This window comes from Capra hircus, chromosome 21, assembly GCF_001704415.2.
Source record: "Capra hircus breed San Clemente chromosome 21, ASM170441v1, whole genome shotgun sequence".
Taxonomy (NCBI): Eukaryota; Metazoa; Chordata; class Mammalia; order Artiodactyla; family Bovidae; genus Capra; species Capra hircus.
Window position 1 is genome coordinate 60,455,244 of NC_030828.1, and position 18,228 is coordinate 60,473,471.

At 47.5% G+C, this 18,228-nt stretch overlaps 1 protein-coding gene across 2 annotated transcripts in view; it reads left to right on the forward strand.

Annotated features, from left to right (window-relative positions):
• The window catches only part of BDKRB1 (bradykinin receptor B1), a 34,699-nt gene that overhangs the window by 7,582 nt on the left and 8,889 nt on the right, over window positions 1-18,228 (forward strand). The window contains exon 2 of one of the 2 annotated variants that reach the window (XM_013973149.2): window positions 15,708-15,858. The gene's annotated coding sequence lies outside the window, so the exon portion shown is untranslated. Of the gene's footprint in view, window positions 1-15,704; window positions 15,859-18,228 lie in introns of both variants that reach the window. The other variant, XM_018066143.1, reaches the window with a different exon arrangement.

Sequence of the window (18,228 nt, forward strand, 5' to 3'; positions counted from 1 at the left end):
AGATGGTAATGAATCTTCCTGCAATGCAGGAGACACGGGTTCAATCCCTGAGTTGGGAAGATCCCCTGAAGAAGGGAATGATTATCCACTCCAGTGTTCTTGTCTAGAGAATTCCATGGACAGAGGAGTCTGGCGGGCTACAGTCCATGGGTTCTCAAAAATCATAAGGATGACAGCAATTCATTTGTGCATGTGATATGTGTCTATTAAGTATCTTCCATTTGATTTCCATTAGGCGAGGTCTAGATCAAACAGTTGTCTAACCACTGCTTGCATTCTCACAGTGATGGGGAACTCATCACCCACTCCATTTTGAGACCCCTTCATTATTCATGTATTCAGTCATTCATTAAACAAAATTTGCATTCTGTGTCTACAGAAATGGCACTGCTTCATCTCTTCATCCATCCATCTCTGCTAGAAACCTGGGGTTCATGGTAAAGAAGAACAACCATCTCTGTTATTCCTTCCACCTAGTGAATTGGTACCTTTTTAGATTCCACCCCCCCCCCCCCCGAGTGTTTCCTGGATCTATCTGTTTCTTTCTATGTCTAACCATCATCTCTTACTGGTCTCCCCAACTCTGACATTAACCACTGCCATCCCACGATCTCCCAGTTCTTATTTTCCACTGTGCAGCCACTGACATCTTTTAAGAAAGCAAAGACGATGATAGGGAGGCTATACATGTAAAGAAGAATGTTTAGAACGTGATGACATAAAGCAAGATTCTCTATGACCCACCTCCTAGAGTAATGGAAGTAAAAAGAAAAGTAAACATGTGGGACTTGATTAAACTTAAAAGCTTTTGCACAGCTGCCGGAGTCCAGCTCCAACAGCCAGGGAAACAGCCTGAAGGGGTGAGCGGTGTCAGCAAAGAATGATGCAGCCTCTGACTCGAGGTGCGGGACTACATGTTTATTTCCAGCATCAGGTCTTCTTTTATACTTTGACAAAAGCAGTAGGTCAGAGGTTTGACATTTTCAGTTCCCCCTCACCCAGGTTTATTGTCTCATTGTTGCCCTTCAAACAGAGTTCCTGCTTCAGCGATGAGAGAATCATGTTTGCTTGTGATTACATTGTAACTCATGCTTATGTCTGGGCTGTGTACCACATTCCTCAGTTTATTTCTTATCTTTCTAAGTCCTGCTTGCCCCTAGTATCCTAAGCTCACTATCTCCTAAAAAGGCTTCTAACTATTCTTAATTATTTCTAAACCTTAAACTCAGCAAACTTCCTTTGCCATAAACATTTCCCTCACAAACAGGTCTCAGATAACAATCCTTCCTATGGCCTCAAGCTGTGGCCTATGTGCTCATCCTGGGACATTCTTTCCAAAAATCCTTGAACAAATGTCAGTGGTTACTTTATAGATTATTTTCTGGGCACGACTGCAGAAGGCTTTGTGCTTTCTCATGCTTCTCTCAAGAACAATAAGCACCTTAACATTCTTTCCTGCCAACTCAACCAAAGAAAGAAAGAACAAGTCAGAATCACAAAACCTAACTCCTTCATCCCGGGACCGTGCCTGCAGGATGAGGAGAGGGGGTTGGGGCCATGCCTCCATTTTGTCAGTAATGCCTAAAGCGGCCCCCGACACGCAACAAAGGAAACTATATGCAAGGTGAAAAGACAACCCTCAGAATGGGAGAAAATAATAGCAAATGAAACAACTCACAGATAGTTAAGTTTCAAAATACCTAAGCAGCTCATATAATTTAATACCAAAAGAACAAACAACCAAATCAAAAAGTGGAAAAAAGACCTAAACAGACATTTCTCCAAAGAAGACATGCAGACAGCTAACAAATATGTGAAAAGATGCTCAATATCACTCATTATTGGAGAAAAGCCAATCAAAACTATGATGATATATCACTTCACACCATTCATAATGGCCATCATCAAAAAGTCTACAAAGAATAAATGCTGGAGAGAGTGTGGGAACCTTCTTGCACTGTTGGTGAGAAAGTAAATTGATATAGCCACTATGGAAGATGGAATGGAGATCCCTTAAAAAACTAGGAATAAAACCACTAGATGACCCAGCAATCTCATTCCTAGGCATATACTCTGAGGAAACCTGAAACGAAAAAGACACATGTACCCCAACGTTCACTGCAGCACTATTTACAGTAGCTAGGACATGGAAACAACTTAGACATCCATCAACAGATGAATGGAAAAAGAAGTGGTGGTACATATACACAATGGAATATTACTCAGCCATGAAAAGGAATGCATTTGAGTCAGTTCTTGAACCTAGAGCCTATTATACAGAGTGAAGTAAGTCAGAAAGAGAAAGATAAATATCATTTCAGTTCAGTTCAGTTGCTCAGTCGTGTCTGACTCTTTGTGACCCCATGAATTGCAGCACGCCAGGCCTCCCTGTCCAAAGCCAACTCCCAGAGTTCACCCAAACTCATATCCATCGAGTTGGTGTTGCCATCCAGCCATCTCATCCTCTGTTGTCCCCTTCTTATCCTGCCCCCTATCCCTCCCAGCATCAGAGTCTTTTCCAATGAGTCAACTCTTCACATGAGGCGGCCAAAGTATTGGAGTTTCAGCTTTAGCATCGTTCCTTCCAAACAACACCCAGGACTGATCTCCTTTAGAATGGACCGGTTGGATCTCCTTGCAGTCCAAGGGACTCTCAAGAGTTTTCTCCAACACCACAGTTCAAAAGCATCAATTCTTCGGCACTCAGCTTTCTTCACAGTCCAAATCTCACATCCATACATGACCACTGGAAAAACTATAGCCTTGACTAGACGGACCTTTGTTGGCAAAGTAATGTCTCTGCTTTTCAATATGCTATCTAGGTTGGTCATAACTTTCCTGCCAAGGAGTGTCTTCTAATTTTATAGCTGCAATCACCAATCTGTAGTGATTTTGGAGGCCCCCAAAATAAAGTTGGACACAAGTGTCTGACACTGTTTCCACTGTTTCCCCATCTATTTCCCATGAAGTGATGGGATCAGATGCCATGATCTTCGTTTTCTGAATGTTGAGCTTTAAGCCAACTTTTTCACTTTCCTCTTTCACTTTCATCAAGAGGCTTTTTAGTTCCTCTTCACTTTCTCCCATAAGGGTGGTGTCATCTGCATATCTGAGGTTATTGATATTTCTCCCGGCAATCTTGATTCCAGCTTGTGCTTCTTCCAGCCCAGCATTTCTCATGGTGTACTCTGCATAGAAGTTAAATAAGCAGGGTGACAATATACAGCCTTGACGTACTCCTTTTCCTATTTGGAACCAGTCTGTTGTTTCATGTCCAGTTCTGACCAGCATATTGGTTTCTCAAGAGGCAGGTTAGGTGGTCTGGTATTCCCATCTCTTTCAGAATTTTCCACAGTTGATTGTGATCCACACAGTCAAAGGCTTTGGCATAGTCATATACTAATGCATATATACGGAATCTAGAAAATGGCACTGATGACTTTATTTGCAGGGCATCAGTGGAGAAACAGACGTAGTGAACAGTCTTGTGGACATGGGGAGAGGGGAGGAGAGGGTGAGATGTATGGAGAGAAACTAACATTAGATGTATGGAGAGAAACTCACAAGGAAACTTACATTACCATTTGTAAAATAGACAGCCAACGGGAATTTGCTGTAGGTCTCAGGGAACTCAAACAGGGGCTCTGTATCAACCTAGAGGCGTGTGATGGGGAGGGAGATGGGAGGGAGGTGCAAGAGGAAGGGGACATATATACACCTATGGCTGATTCGTATTGAGGTAGTGTCCCACCACTCTTGGGATGAAGTTCCACTTCTAAAATGTGGCTTACAAGACCCTTCATTAGCTGGCCTCTGGCTTGCCTCTTTCCCTCTCCTCAGTCCCTGGCTCATTCCCTACCCTCAATCCATGTTGGACACAAGTGTCTGGCAGGTATTTCATTCCCCCTCTGTTGCCCACACTTCCTTCCCTGCCTGGACCCCAATAGGACCTTGAGTTTGGAGAAAGCTACCCACAAGTGTGCCAGGGTGCTCACTCATCGAGGGACTTTGTTCACGGATGGGGCGTGACTCAAGAATGTCTGGGATCCAGAGGTCTGAGTAGGGCTCTGAGCAGACAGAAACAGGGCCAGAAAGCCTCCCTCCCACCTTCCTCTGCTCCCAGCCAGGTAGCAAGAGCAGCTCTCATCTCCTGACCCTTCTTGTCCCCCAGAGAGCTGATGCATTGGGGAGAAGTCCAGGTGGGTGTCTGGTGGACGCAGAAGCAAGCAATAGATCCAGCTCCTGAGTCTTCCCTGGCTAGAAAGGGTGAGGGCCCAGTGCCTGGAGTTTCAGACTGTCTGTCATCTGCCAGGTGCCTTGATGGGAGCTAGTGCTGGTGATGCCGGCTCCCAGCAGTGATGAAGCCGCTTATGATTCGGAGGTGCAGACTCCATCTGTGGACTCCCGTAACACTTTCCATCACTTCCTAGTTCCTCCATCCCCAGGCATGCTGCAGAGCCTCACACAGCCCTGACCTCTGGCCAAGCCCCGGGAGGATGTAGGGGTCCAAGTTGAGCAAGCAGGTCACAGTTTAGCAATAGCCATGGCTGAAAGTTTAATGGTTTGTTTGTGGGTTTTTGGCTGAGGTTCAAGGGGCCCCATGCAAATATCTCACCCTCTACTGAGCTCTTATTTACTTTTTTCTTTGCTGCTGTGGTTAACTACAGGATATCGAATATAGTTCCTTGTGTGGTACAATAGGACCTTGTGGTTTATCCATCACTGAGCTCTTTTTAGAACTGACCCTCATGACCACTCAGGTAGGCAGGTGCATGTCCCCCTGCTGGTTCAGGATGTGGAAACAGGAAATAATCTGCTCAGGCCACATGGTTCTTCAGGAAGGTGCTTAGAAGCCCGCCTGCTCTTGGTGTGTTCGTGACTTGGCAGGTGGATGCAAATACTGACACAGAGGAGGCTCCCGAGGTGACTTCATGCATGAAGGGTATCCGAGCCTCAGCTTGGGCTGTTTCTGCCCCAGTAAACAGACTTTGTATCTTCTGGGGCTTGTGAATTCTTGCTTGCTGCAGAATCACCTCCCCAGAGGCAGGTGGTTGACACCGCACAATGAGATATTTACTGAGAAAAGATTTCCATGCCTTGTTCATTCCAGTGGCTTTTAGTGAATTCACAGGGTTGTGTAACCATCACTGCCCTCTAATTCCATTGCCTTCTTCCCTCCACATCCGTTAGCAGTCACTTCCTCCCTACCACCTCTGGAAGCCGCTGATTTTCTCTCTGTCTCTAGATTTGTCAGTTCTGGACATTTCATGGAGCTGGAATCACACACTGTGTGCCTTTTGTGCCTGGCTTCTTTTACTGAGCCTATAGGGAGATATAATGTTGGATATAATGTTGGTGAACACTCGCTCAGAGTCCTCAAGTTCCTGCCATGCCACCTATTCACCGTGTGATCCTGGCAAACCACGCAACTCATTTCCCCCACACTGGCCTTTGGCCTCGGTTTTCTCATCTGTGAAGTGGGCAGATAGTACAATAAGTATATCTACATCATGCAGAACTACTGACTCCGGAAAGGAGGCTTTGGAAACTGTAAAGGGAGGCCCCAACTTGGCAGAGACCACTCTGGACTTGGAGTCAGGGCCCTTATCCATGGAACAGCCCTGTGACTTCTTGGCTGTGAGGGTTTAGAGAAAATCAGTTAACTTATCTGAGCTTCTGGAGGGTTTTGCCTATAAAATGAGGATTCAGGTGTTGTGAAGGTTAAGTGAGGTAAAGGTGCTCTAATGAGTTTAATAGTGTCTCCTTCCTTCCCCAAATTCACATCCACTTGGAACTTTAGATATTACCTTACTGGGGGATAAGGTCTTTGTGGAAGACCCTTCCCTGGTGGCTCAGATGGTAAAGAATCAGCCTGCAATGCGGGAGACCCAGGTTTGATCGCTGGGTCAGAAAGATCCCCTGGAGAAGGAAATGGCAACCCATTCCAGTGTTCTAGCCTGGAAAATTCCATGGACAGAGGAGCCTGGAAGGCTGCAGTCCATGGGGTTGAAAAGAGTTGGACATGACTGAGCGACTAACACGTTACACTTTCACTCTCATACGGGGTGAGGATGGGCCCTAAATCCAGTGACTAGAGTCCTGATGAGGAGAGAAGAGGGTCCACAGAGACACAGAGACGGGAGAGGTTGGAAGCAGAGACCCGGAGCGATGGGATGTCAGGATTGCCACCAGAAGCCGGGCAGAGGCAGAGGACAGACTCCTCCTCCAACCCTCCAGGAGGAACCAAGCCTGCTGAGGCCTTGAATGTGGACTTCTGGCCTCCTGCCGTGCAAGAGAATAAATTCCTGCTCCCTTAAGCCTCCCCGCACGTGGTACCTCACTCCAGCGCTGTAGGAGACCAGTGCAGGTATTTTCACAGCTCTGAGCCAGTGTTCACCATAGAGATGCTGGTCCCAGTCGACACAAAGCCCTTCCCCCAGCAACAGAGGCCAGAAGCAGACACGCTCCATGTTTCCGCGGGCCAGCGGTGCTAGTTGGTGATAGAAGTTTCCTAAGAACAAATGGGATGCAGCATCTTACAGAATTTCAGAGATGTCTTTAGGGGAGATACTGAGGCCTCCCTCAAGGTACTGTAGCGTGCTGGGGGCTGGCCCAGACCCCAGAGCGTGTGCGCCATAGGCCTTGACACCCCGTCTCTGCTGACCCAGCATCGGGACTCCCCCATTTCTCCCCTCCTTCCTCAAAACGCAGGTGATTCTGGGAGCCTCAGCCCAGGTTAAGAATCGGCCACAGGGCCCGGCTCCCGGCTTCCGGGCAGCTCTGTGGCAAGCCCACGTTGGTGGGATGTTGTTTATCAACAAGCCTGAAAGATGGCCCAAGATGAGCTCTGAGGCTCCTCTGAACACCTCCCTGCACGCTGAGTCCCTACACGGCCCACTCAGTGGGCAGCCAGGCACCCCTGCTGGTTCCTCCCCCAAGTCCTGGCGGAGACGGTGGACCTTGCAAAGCCTTCCTGTTCTCGAGCTACCACTGGCCCGTGCAACAGGCAAGTGACAAAACCAGAGTCGCTCCCGCCAGCTCCTGGTCAAGGGCCACTGTGTCAGCATCATCTCCTGTGATCCCCAAACTTGGAGAAGAGGCCCACTTCACAGATTAAGAGACTGAGGCTCCAAGGCAGGCGAGGGGGTAGATAAACTAGGGGCTTTGGATTATACATCCCTCTACTGTACATAAAATAGATAAACAACAAGGACCTACTGTAGAGCAGAGGGAACTATATCCAATATCTTATAATAACCTAAATGGAAAGGGATCTAAAAAATAATCATATATACCTGAATCATATATATATGATATATACAATGAAACTGAATCACTTTACTGTACACTTAAAACTAACACCATATTGTCAATTAGTTATACTTTAATTTTTTAAAATGGTTTTAAAAATCCAGAAAAAATAAAGAGACTGAGGCCTCAGGAGGTGGTATAGGAAATAACCCAAGTTCACCCAGTTCCACAGGGATGGAGCTGGGATTTAAACCCTTTCGAGGTGACTTGCTGGCCAGACGTGCCCACCCAGACTTCCCCACCAGACCTCAAGGACTGGGGTCTTGCTTTGGAATCAGATTCTTTCACAAAGTACTGGTCCCCTTAGAGGAAGATAAAACAGTGAGACCGCTGACATCTTGACTACTGAATGGCCTTCAGGGTAGTCAGACCCCTCCCCCTTCAGATCCATCACGGAAGAAGAGAAACTCTCCTTTGATGCGCACCTCCCCCTCCCCATTAGTTGCCCAAATTCTTCCTCTTCCACTCAGTACTGACCCCCATTTTCTTCTAGAGCTGTAGGGCTCCCCTTCCAACGTTTAAGCCATTCTGATGCTATTATTTACGTACTCATTGGAAAGGACCCTGATGCTGGGAAAGATTGAGGTCAGGAGGAGAAGGGGGTGATGGAGGATGAGATGTTGGGTGGCATCACTGACTCAATGGCATGAGTTTGAGCAAACTCAAGGAGATAGTGAAGGACAAGGAAGCCTGGCAAGCTGCAGTCCACGGGGTTGCAAAGAGTCAGACACGACTGAGCCACTGACACTTTCACTTTCAACTTAAGTCCAAAACCAGCCTTTTGACTCTGTTTCTAAGAACCATATTCCTGCCTTTATCTTCCCCATCTTCATAAGTGGTACCACCCAGTTACCCCTAGAAAAATCTTTGATGCTTCCCTCTTCCTCATTCACCAGGTTCTCTTGGTTCTACCTCCAAACAGCATCTCAAATCCATCCTTACTCTGGTTCCTCTTCCAGCCTTAAACCCTTCCAGCCACACAGGAGCTAGGGTGACCTTTCCAAATGTTTAAAACCTTTTGGTGGCTTCTTGTTCCTGGGGGATGTGCCATCCTGACACTCCTTAAGGAAAGAAGGAGCTGCTACCCCAGCTGCTGAGATGCTGCTCAGTTAAAGCCCTTCTTCACCCAAGATCATGCCATCTTCCGGGGAATCCTTCATCCTATGGCTGAGAGAAGGAGGGAAGCCCAGGCCTCCTGCCCCAACTCAGAGAGCTCTGAAGGGTCATCCCATCCAGGAATTTTCACGGGTCTGTGGAGGCTTGTCTTAAGACTCCCCGTAGCTCACTTCTCCCTTTGTCCAATCCTTCCTCCTTCCTTTCAGTTTCGCAGGTCCTGCTCCCTCGGACCCCCTGCGACCTGCAATGCCATAGACCTGGGAAACTCTGAACTCTATCAGCTGTTGTGCCAGGCTCTGTCTCAGCTGGCCCTGCCACTGTTCACCTCCTCTCCAGCGGTTCAACTTTCTATGCTTGCTTCTTCAGCTCCTCACACACATCAGGCTGTTGCAGCCTCAGGACCTTTGCTTATGCCGTTCCCTCTGCCCACACTGAGCTCCTCCGACTCTACAATCGGTTTCTCTTCTTTTTCCCAGTTTTCCCTCTGCCTCCCTGACCTCCCTCAGTATGAACCCTCACACCCTCTCTGTTTTGTGGAACACTACATCCTGAGCTGTTTCTTTCTAGAACTTGCCACAGTTACAATCACAAGTGGTTTTCTCTGTCTGCTGATCTGTCAAGGATGACCCTGAGTCTTGCAGAAAAGGTGAAAATTCTCTTTAGCATTCAGTTCGCCTGTACACAGAGTTTTGCAGCACCGAGAAGCATCCCCAGTTAGGGGGACCAACATGATCTATATTAAAGATAAACACTCTCAACATCAACTCTGTCTCCATTAAAAATATATGAGCACTCCTGGTTTTTAAGGAATGAATGTGCAAGCGTGCTTAGTCATGTCCCACTCTTTGCAACTCCGAGGACTCTAGCCCACCAGGCTGCTCTGTCCATGAAATTTTCCAGGCAAGAATACTGGAGTGGGTTGCCCTTTCCTACTCCAGGGTTTTTAAGGAAAAGGAATGTATTGACTTGGCCAAAATGTTCATTAGGGAACATCTTATGGAAAAACCTCCCTAAACTTTGGCCAACCTGATACTTCCTGCCCCTATTTTTCGCAATGCATTTGGATCAGTTAGGCATCTAGGTTGACTGGCCCTTCCCCAAAGATTACACAGAGAAAAGTCATAAAACTGGGAAACGCTACATCAACATATACGCATTCATCTTATCCTGTGAACATCTATATAGTGTGATACTGACAGTTTGCACGCACATGTGTGATCTTTAGGACGGCTCTCAAAGTAGTCAGGGCACCTTCTCAGATGAAGAAACCGAGGGTCAGAGTGTGCCCAGGACAGTCTGGGTCCTCCAGTTCTCTTCTGGGAGTCTGACAAGTGGACAGCCTCCCTCTCTGTACCCACTCTCTCAGATCTGAAACTGTTTTCTTGTATTATTTATCTGGTTCTGGTTGTGCTGGATCTTAGCAGTCACGTGTGGCTTTTCGCTAGTTGCAGTGAGCAGGGACCCCTCTCTGGCTGCGGTGTGCAGGCCTCTCCTCGCAGTGGCCTCTCCCGTTGCGGAGCGTGGGCCTTCGGCACTCGGGCTTCAGTAGCTGCAGCATGTGGTCTCAGGCTGCGGAGCACAGACTCAACAGTTGTGGCACATGGGCCCAGCTGCTCTGAGGCATGTGGGATCCTCCCAGAGCAGGCCTCGGACCCGGGTACCCTGCATTGGCAAGCATCTACTCTACTACCAGGGAAGTCCCTCTAAAACTGTTTAATTTCCTTCTCTGCTCAAACCAAGAGCCTTTCCCTAAAGGCCACCTGCACAGGGCCTGCCCCAGGGTAGGACTTCTGAGATCTCACAGAAAGAATAAGTAAATGGGGTAGAACAGAGGTAAGGGTTAGAATTGGGTTTTCTGACTCCAAGTTCCAAGTGAGTCTTCCACAAATACATCTGTGTACCTGGGCATTTATGATATGCATGTGGGTCCTTTCATCTACGGTGTTTTTCTCAGCTTGCCTGCCATCCAAACTCCTATTCCTGTCTCAAAACCCAGCTTAAATATCCCTCCGCCATGAATTTTCCCAGCTCGTCGTTGAGCAGAATTAAATCCTTTCAGTCTTGACACTCAGACGGAACTTTGGCACTTCGTTGCCACTTTGCATTCTGCAAAGGATGGTCCCCAGGTGTCTGTCTGTCTTTGTCCTCAGCCAGACCAAGAGCTGTTTATGGGACCAGTGAGGGCTTTGTTCATCTCTGTCTCTCCAGTGCCCACAAAGGACCTGGCACCCACACGTAGTTTGGAACATATATGTTGATATAGAGGCAAGCTGTTGATATTCTTGTATATAAATATTGCGTCATCCAAGAAGTTTATTTGGGTTTTTCCATGAGATGTTGCAGAAAACTCAAATGAATTTTCTGGCCAACACAATAAAAAGGTTTTTGGATCATTCAGCAAATATTTGTTAAGCACATGAGCCCTGTTATAGGAGTTGTGAACAAGACTTTAATCAAAAGCAATAAACCCTTTGCTGGATGCAGCTCACATTCTGGTGAGAGAAAGAGGAAGTGAAAGATAAACAGATGAATTTAACCAGGTGATGATAACCACTGTAACAAACCGTGAAGCCAGCCAAGTGGAAGGGGGATAGTTCAGGGAGGGGCTCTGTGATAAGGGTGGGTGTGTGAGGACCACACAGACCTGAGGGAGTGAGTGTGCCGGTCCCAAGGAGAAGGGCGCTCCAGCCAGACAGACTGGCCAGTGCAAAGGTCCTGAGGTAGGAGACGAAGTGGCTTATTCAAGACAGAGTGAGGAAAGAACTTCCCTGGCTTCCAACGCAGGGGGTGTGGGTTCCACCGCTGGTTGGAGAGCTAAGATCTCATATGCCTCCTGGACAAAAAACCAAAACAAAAGAGAAGCAATATTGTATCAAGTTCATATAAAGACTTGAAGAAATAGTCCTCTTTAAAAAAAGAAAACAGAGCAAGGATGCCAGGGAGTAGGCAGAGGCAGTGAGAGGGACACTCAGAAATGCAGCAGGGGCGGGCCACTGTGGCCTTGAGGACCTCTATCAAATCTTCATGTCCTCCTGGGCCTGAGACAGGATACACCATGGTCTGACTTCGGCTTTCCAACACACAGAAGCATAGCCAGCGCTCTCCGGCCAGGCCCCTTCCAAGTGCTGTCCTGGGAGGCTTCCTGAATGCTAGCACGTGCCAGGCCTGGGCTGTGTTAGCTCCCGGGATCTTCCCAGCTTCCCTAAGAGGAGGGTCTGGTGGGCCCACTGCCCAGTTAAGAGAACCTGATCTCCTCGAGCAAGGCCAACGTGGGGAGGGAGAGTTTTCCATGAATTTTCTTAAACATTCCTGGTCCACGGCATCCCTGTCCTGGCAGAGTTTCTCTGCAGGGTGACCGGTGTCCAGAGCCCTTGGCTTCTAAATGGCCCTGAACTCAGGCCAGGGCAGCGCCTGTGGCTGTCTGAATGCCCAGGACACACAGGTGGGCAGCTGTCTCTCCAGCAGATTTCTGGGTCTTTGGGCTTTGGTAAACCTACATGGAGGATATTATTTTTATCCCCCTGACATCAGGACCCCTTACTCTGACCCCACCCCTCCTGCCCTCCCACCCCTGGTGCTACAGTTGGGTTCTCTCCAACCATGACGCTTGCCACACTTGGCTGCAAGTGTCTCTTGCACACCTGCCTTGTCCGTGTGACCGTGAACAACCCAGGGTGGACACTGAGCCATCCTCTCTGCCTCTGGCTCCCAGCTTGCACCTGGCCCCAGGGAGCTGCTCCCCAAGTGTTTGCAGAACAGGAGGGAACGCGACCAGACCTGTGCTCACAGAGGAGCAAAGGTTAGAGTGGGATTTGAGTGACGGATGGACTTGAAGCAGAGACAGAGGACTGGGACGTGATTTCTAGCGAACGCTCACAGGTAGGCGAGTCCAGATGTATTAGGTCCATGGGACACCCCTGTCAGCTGGAACAAGACCCAGGTCGAGGCTGGCTCCAGGCGAAATAGCAGGACCAACAAGGAGCCTGTGCATTCCAAACAGTTGGGCCGGTGAAGTGACAAAATCTAAGTGCTTCTGGAATATTCATCTCGCCCAAGGATAGACTGAAAGGAGAAAACTCAGAAAGCAAGGAGATTGGTTTGGGGTTCTTTGCTGCAGAATTATTCGTTGCAGGAGTGTTTAAAACGCAGATGGGAAGGAATGCTCGGGCAGGGGTGAAGCGCACTAGCTGGACAGAAATGAGAGCACTGCCATCCCGGCGGGAAGTTGCGCCGTGGTGTTTTCCTTTCTTTATCTGCAGTGGAGACAGTCAGAGAGACGCCGGATGTTGTAAGGCCTGAGTGGGGACCCCCACCCCAGATGCTTAGCATATAGTTGTCATTCGTAGAGATGTGCTGGGTGAAATATACCAGTCTTTGACCTTGAAGAAGCTGCTGGATGTGACCTGAAAGGAGAAGAGACCAGTGACTCCAAGGTTTAGCTGCTGAAGAGCTGGAAAGTGACATTGAATGTCACGGTGGGAACATGACCTGTGTGTCCCCAACCTCGAACTCCAGCTCATCCTTTCCTTGAATCTGCTTTGAGTGTCTTCTGAGCCCACCGTACCTGCCTGGGGTCCCTCCGTGTTAGCATTAAGGACAATCCCAGGGAAGGTCATCTGACCATCCAGCTGGCTGGGCTACCCTCTCTTTGTGGACTGCAGCCCTGGGTCTTCCACTGGCCTCCTCTTTGTGCCTTAAGATGGTATCTGTTGTAATGACTTAAATTTTTTTTTTAAATTTATTGGTTGCATTGGGTCTCAGCTGCAGCCCGCGGGTTTAGTTGCTCTGCAGCATGTGGGATCTTGGCTTCCCTACCAAGGATCAGACCTGCGCACCCTGCATTGGAAGGCAGATTCTTAGCCACTGGTGGTCACTGGACCACCAGGGAAATCCCTTATTGTAATAAATCACTTTAAATTGGTTACAATAATCGTTTTAAACCTGTTAAAATAATTTTAGGGGCTTCCCAGGTGGCATCAGTGGTAAAGAACCCACGTGCCAACGCAGGAGACGCTAGAGATGTGAATTCCATCCCCGGGTCAGGAAGATCCCCTGGAGAAGGGCATGGCAACCCACTCCAGTAGTCTTGCCTGGAGAATCCCACGGACAGAGGAGCCTGGCAGGCTACAGTCCATGGGGTCACAGAGTCGGACACGACTGAGCACATTAAAAGTCAGTTTTATTAATTAATGTGTATTAAGTTCACAAACAGTCTGAACAAAGCCTTTCACAATCCACTGCGTGATTCTCAATCAGAATACGGACTACAGGAATTCTGAAGCGTTCTTTACTCTTCTGATATAATGATCAGAGGATTGTGATTTCTACGGTTTATGAAATGGGGGCTAATTATTTTTTAGTAAACATGGGTGTACATTAATTTTATGACCTTTAAGGGATGGGTTACCTATACTTATCTTGGATATCTGTGAAGATGTCTCCATGTCAGCCGTGTCAGCTAGTATTTGTGACTTCTATCTGTTGCTTTTGTGAATGCCTACACCGATACCTCCAAGGTCCCAGTACCCAGGGGACTTTCACCCCGAGCGGCTCACGCCAGGCCCTGCCACGCCACTGTCTCCTCCCGTATTCTCCACGTTCCAGCAGTCTGCAGTCCCTTTCTCCACGTGGGGTTCCTGCATCCTGTCCTCAGAATTCAGGCTCCCACACCCCACAGCCCCAGAGGCAGAAGGAAATCCTGTCTTCCCCGGAAATCCACTTCCCTTTTTGCATTGCAAGCAAGTGACAGTGGGAGCATCCTTTTTTTTTAGAAAACTTTTCATCACACACATGGGGTGGGGCCCCCAAGGCCTTGGGGCCACAGGGCCCCTTACTCGGCCCTCTCTAGTGCCTGTGACACACTGACAGTCTCGGCCATGTGGCCCTGCCATACACACGCCACTTCCCACAGTCCATCCTCGGCATGAGATGAAGCCACGTCCGGGCCTGCGAGCCCCACCTCCGGGCAGGACTGGTGTCATCATCTCTTGGGGGTACCCCTGTGCTGGAGCAGGTGGACATCTCCTGAGACCAGATGCTTCTCAGAAACTGTCCTGCCTAAATGCATAGCAAAGGAAGAAAAAACTAACTGCCCTCTGTGGCTGGGAGGGCTGGCAGGTGAGACCCCAATTTACGTTACTAACCAGGAAGCACTGGGATTTGGGAACTTCCTCTGGTCAAAATCTACCCCCAAAATGATGGCAGGCATCCTCGGGACTTTACAGTCCCAAATCTTTCCTGACACAAAAGGTCCTTCCGCAGAGATAGATTCCAGCTTCCTCCCCAAAATACACATCTGCTTCACGGAGTGTTCCTTAAAAAAACCCCACAAAACCTGCCTCCACAAGTTTAAGATGCCCAGCAATGTGAGCAAACCGCTGGCAAGTTCACGAGTACAGTTTGTCCCCACTGAGATGGCATTATCAGAAAAAGGAGACACGGTGAAAAGGCCAGATTCTGAAGACAAAGGGGATGTTTTCTGCTCCAGACACTCCAGGTTCACGGTCACATCAAGAAACACAAGCAGAGCATCCGAGAGGCAGGACTGGGGTTTGGGGAGCACTAGGGCCTAGATTTGGGGGTCACTCCCCAAAAGCGGGAATCAAGCCCTGGTGTGGAGGCATTCTCCTGCTGTCAGGGAGGGAGCTTAAGAGCATCTTCATTTTTAGGAGCTAAAATAAAAAGTATTTGGCATTTGGCCCAAGGCTCTTGAGGTCTGACTCTCAAAGAAAGCCTGAAAGTTCTGTCTGAACATGAGGTCCTGAATGGTTCAACTTGGCATCTGCAGATGTACATCAAAAACGGATTTCAGAACTGCCGGGGGGATTAGGGAAAGTGCATCTGATCTTACTCAGCTCTGCATGCCGCATGAGTCAAGCTTTCTGTGGCTCGCTGTTTGCTTAATGGGGTCCACAGTGATGGATTCTTGGCAACACACTTTTCATGATTAAAATTCAAAAGGAGGCATTCAAGTCAGCTCCCAGGAAATTTGCTGCAGAACCCCAGGCATTCAGGTCCCCAGTGTGAGCAGACCAAGTCATCACTCAGTGTCCATCAATGCCCGGCGAGGCTTGTGTGGCTCAGTGATGCCAAAATACGTTTCCAGGGTGGGTTGACCATTATACCATTCTTGGGCAGGATTGCAGGCCTTTCCAGATGTTGCCAAAGTAGAGATGGAGATGGTAGCTGAGTAATCACTTGCCAGCCCCTAAGTGCAAAGCAGTTTTCATTTCAAAATCCCAGTTTGCTTCCTCCATCTGAAAGACTCATTTTTTCAGCAGTCCAGCCAATGACATCATCATCAGAGCGGGGGTTATGTAATTTAAGGCCACCACGCTTCCACGGTGCTTCCCAGAACAGAAAACATCTCCAAAGACAGCTCTCACCATCAGAAAGCCCAGCTGAAGTTGTGATACCTTTCATTTTGCCTGAGTAAGTAAATGAGCATCTTTTTTTCCTCTCTCTTACAAAAGTAAAATAGAAGATCTATACCTCAGAAGAACGTTTCATTTTACAGCTTATACTGGCAGAGTTTTCAACTTTCTTTGGATGTATTTTTTAAACATAATTTTAAATCAATTTAAGAGACCTGTATCCCATGCCTCCTTTGGGTTTTAGCTGCTTTTCCAGAAGAGAGGAGAAAGGACGTTTGAAATAGGAGATTATTTCCAGCAGCTCTTTACTGCAAACTCACATGAAACATGTAGAGGCTGAATACAGCCGTCAGAGCCCCGAGTGGACTCTGACCAGTTACAGTCTACGAATTCTGATTATAAAAGTCAAATTGGTCTCCAAGGATCACTTACAAAATTTCATAACACTAATAGCTGGTTGGGTTATTTGTGAATTGAAAACAGCATCTTATATTGAACAACGTATTTTATGTCAGGTAAATATGGGAGGGAAGGGAGATAACTTCACATGTTCAACTTTATAAGAAATGTTGTGTGTTGGTTACTTTGTTAAAATGGTGATAGCCAGAAACAAACATATAAGGATTTTACAATGTTATAAAATATTAGACAAAATAAACCTACTCCTCTACTAAGAGAAATTGTGTTATCTGGCCATTTGTGGTGGAACATGATCAAGGTTTTATGATTTTTTAAATTAGATGAAGCCTTCTTGAAAATTCTAAAAAGGAAAATATAATGAATATTAAATATCTGTTTACTATTCATAAAATATTTAAACTTTTATTTTTTATGAAAATTGTCCTTTGAAAATATGAGTCTAATGTTATATAGATATTCAAAGATAAGGATTACATCATGCAAAAAAAATTGAACAATTTTTTGAAGTTTTGATTCTAGTCCATTTTCCCTTAATTTAAACGTTTGAGGAAATCAAAAGGAAATGGAAGAGAAAAATGCATGAAACTGAGGAATAGTTCTGCTAAGTGATGTGCTATGATGTTATTTTTCAAAACTGCTTCTTGCTGAATTAATAGACGAAAATTAAAGAGAAATTCAAAATAAAAAAAACAGTATCTTATGATGTCACTGGGTTGACATCCTTTAATATCTGTGTCTGTATTTCAAATGCCTTTATCGTCACCTCACTGTTGAAACGGGGATTAATTTGAGGAAGGCTATTTTGTTAAAGAAGCAGCACGTGCCGATGTTTTCATGCGGGGAACTCAGAAAATACCAGATGGAAACTACAGAATAAGTCGTCTCTAACATCTTTGCCCAGTATCACTTGTGAGTTTTTCAAATAAGATCAAATATGACTAATAATATCAATAGCTGCTGGATTCTGACCACATACTATGTACCAGGCAAATATCAGAGCTAAAACTCGGAGCAAACAAAAGATTTCTGCTCTCTGGCCAACTTTACATAAACATGAGCAGCAGCTGGTAAAGACCTCCCGAAAATAAGCTCGGCTTGAGCAGACTCACGCTGTGGCGGCCGCGGCCACAGACGCAGCCAGGTCCCCTGGGATGGAGGGGGTTGTCTGCTGAACCAGCCAGACTCGGGCTGAAGTAAGAGGTCTCTGCAGGCGGCGCAGGTGACAACCCCTGGTTTCCTGGGCAGGGTGAGGCCTTGTCCCATGTATTAGTATCCAAATGGGGTTGGAACAAATTAGCACAAACTCAGGGGACGCCAGTGGTAAAGAGCGCGCCTGCCAATGGCAAGAGACGTAAGAGGCGCAGGTCCGATCCCTGGGTCAGGAAGACTCCCTGGAGAAGGGCATGGCAACCCACTCCAGCATTCTTGCCTGGAGAATCCTATGGACAGAGGAGCCTGGTGGGCTACAGTCCAGGGGATCGCAAAGAGTCGGACATGACTAAAGCAACTGAGCATGCACGCAGAGTGCCTTGAAACAGCACAAAATTATCTTACCGTTCTGGAGGTCAGAACTTTAAAGTCAGCTCTGATGAACTCAAGTCAAGGTGTTGGCAGGGCTTGCCTCCCTCTGGAGGCCTTTTCCAGCTTCTAGAGGCCGCCTGTGTTCGTTAGCTTGTGGCCCCTTCTCCATCTTCATAGCATCTTCTAATCTCTTTCTGACTCTGACCCCCTCCCCCACCTCCCTGTTTCACTTATAAATGGAACCACTTTCATCTGTGATGACATCAAGCCCACCTCCAAAATCCAGCATCTTCTCCCCATCTCAAGGTTCTTAATCCCATCTGCAAAATCCCTTCCTCCATGTAGGGGACATATCTGCAGGTCCCAAGGACCAGGACATGAACATCTTTGGGGACTGTCATTCTGCCAACCCCATATCCCTGGGGTTTGGCCCCAGCTTTGGTCTGGCGGTGCCTGGGCAGCTCCTGCTTCTTGCTACCCTGTAGTC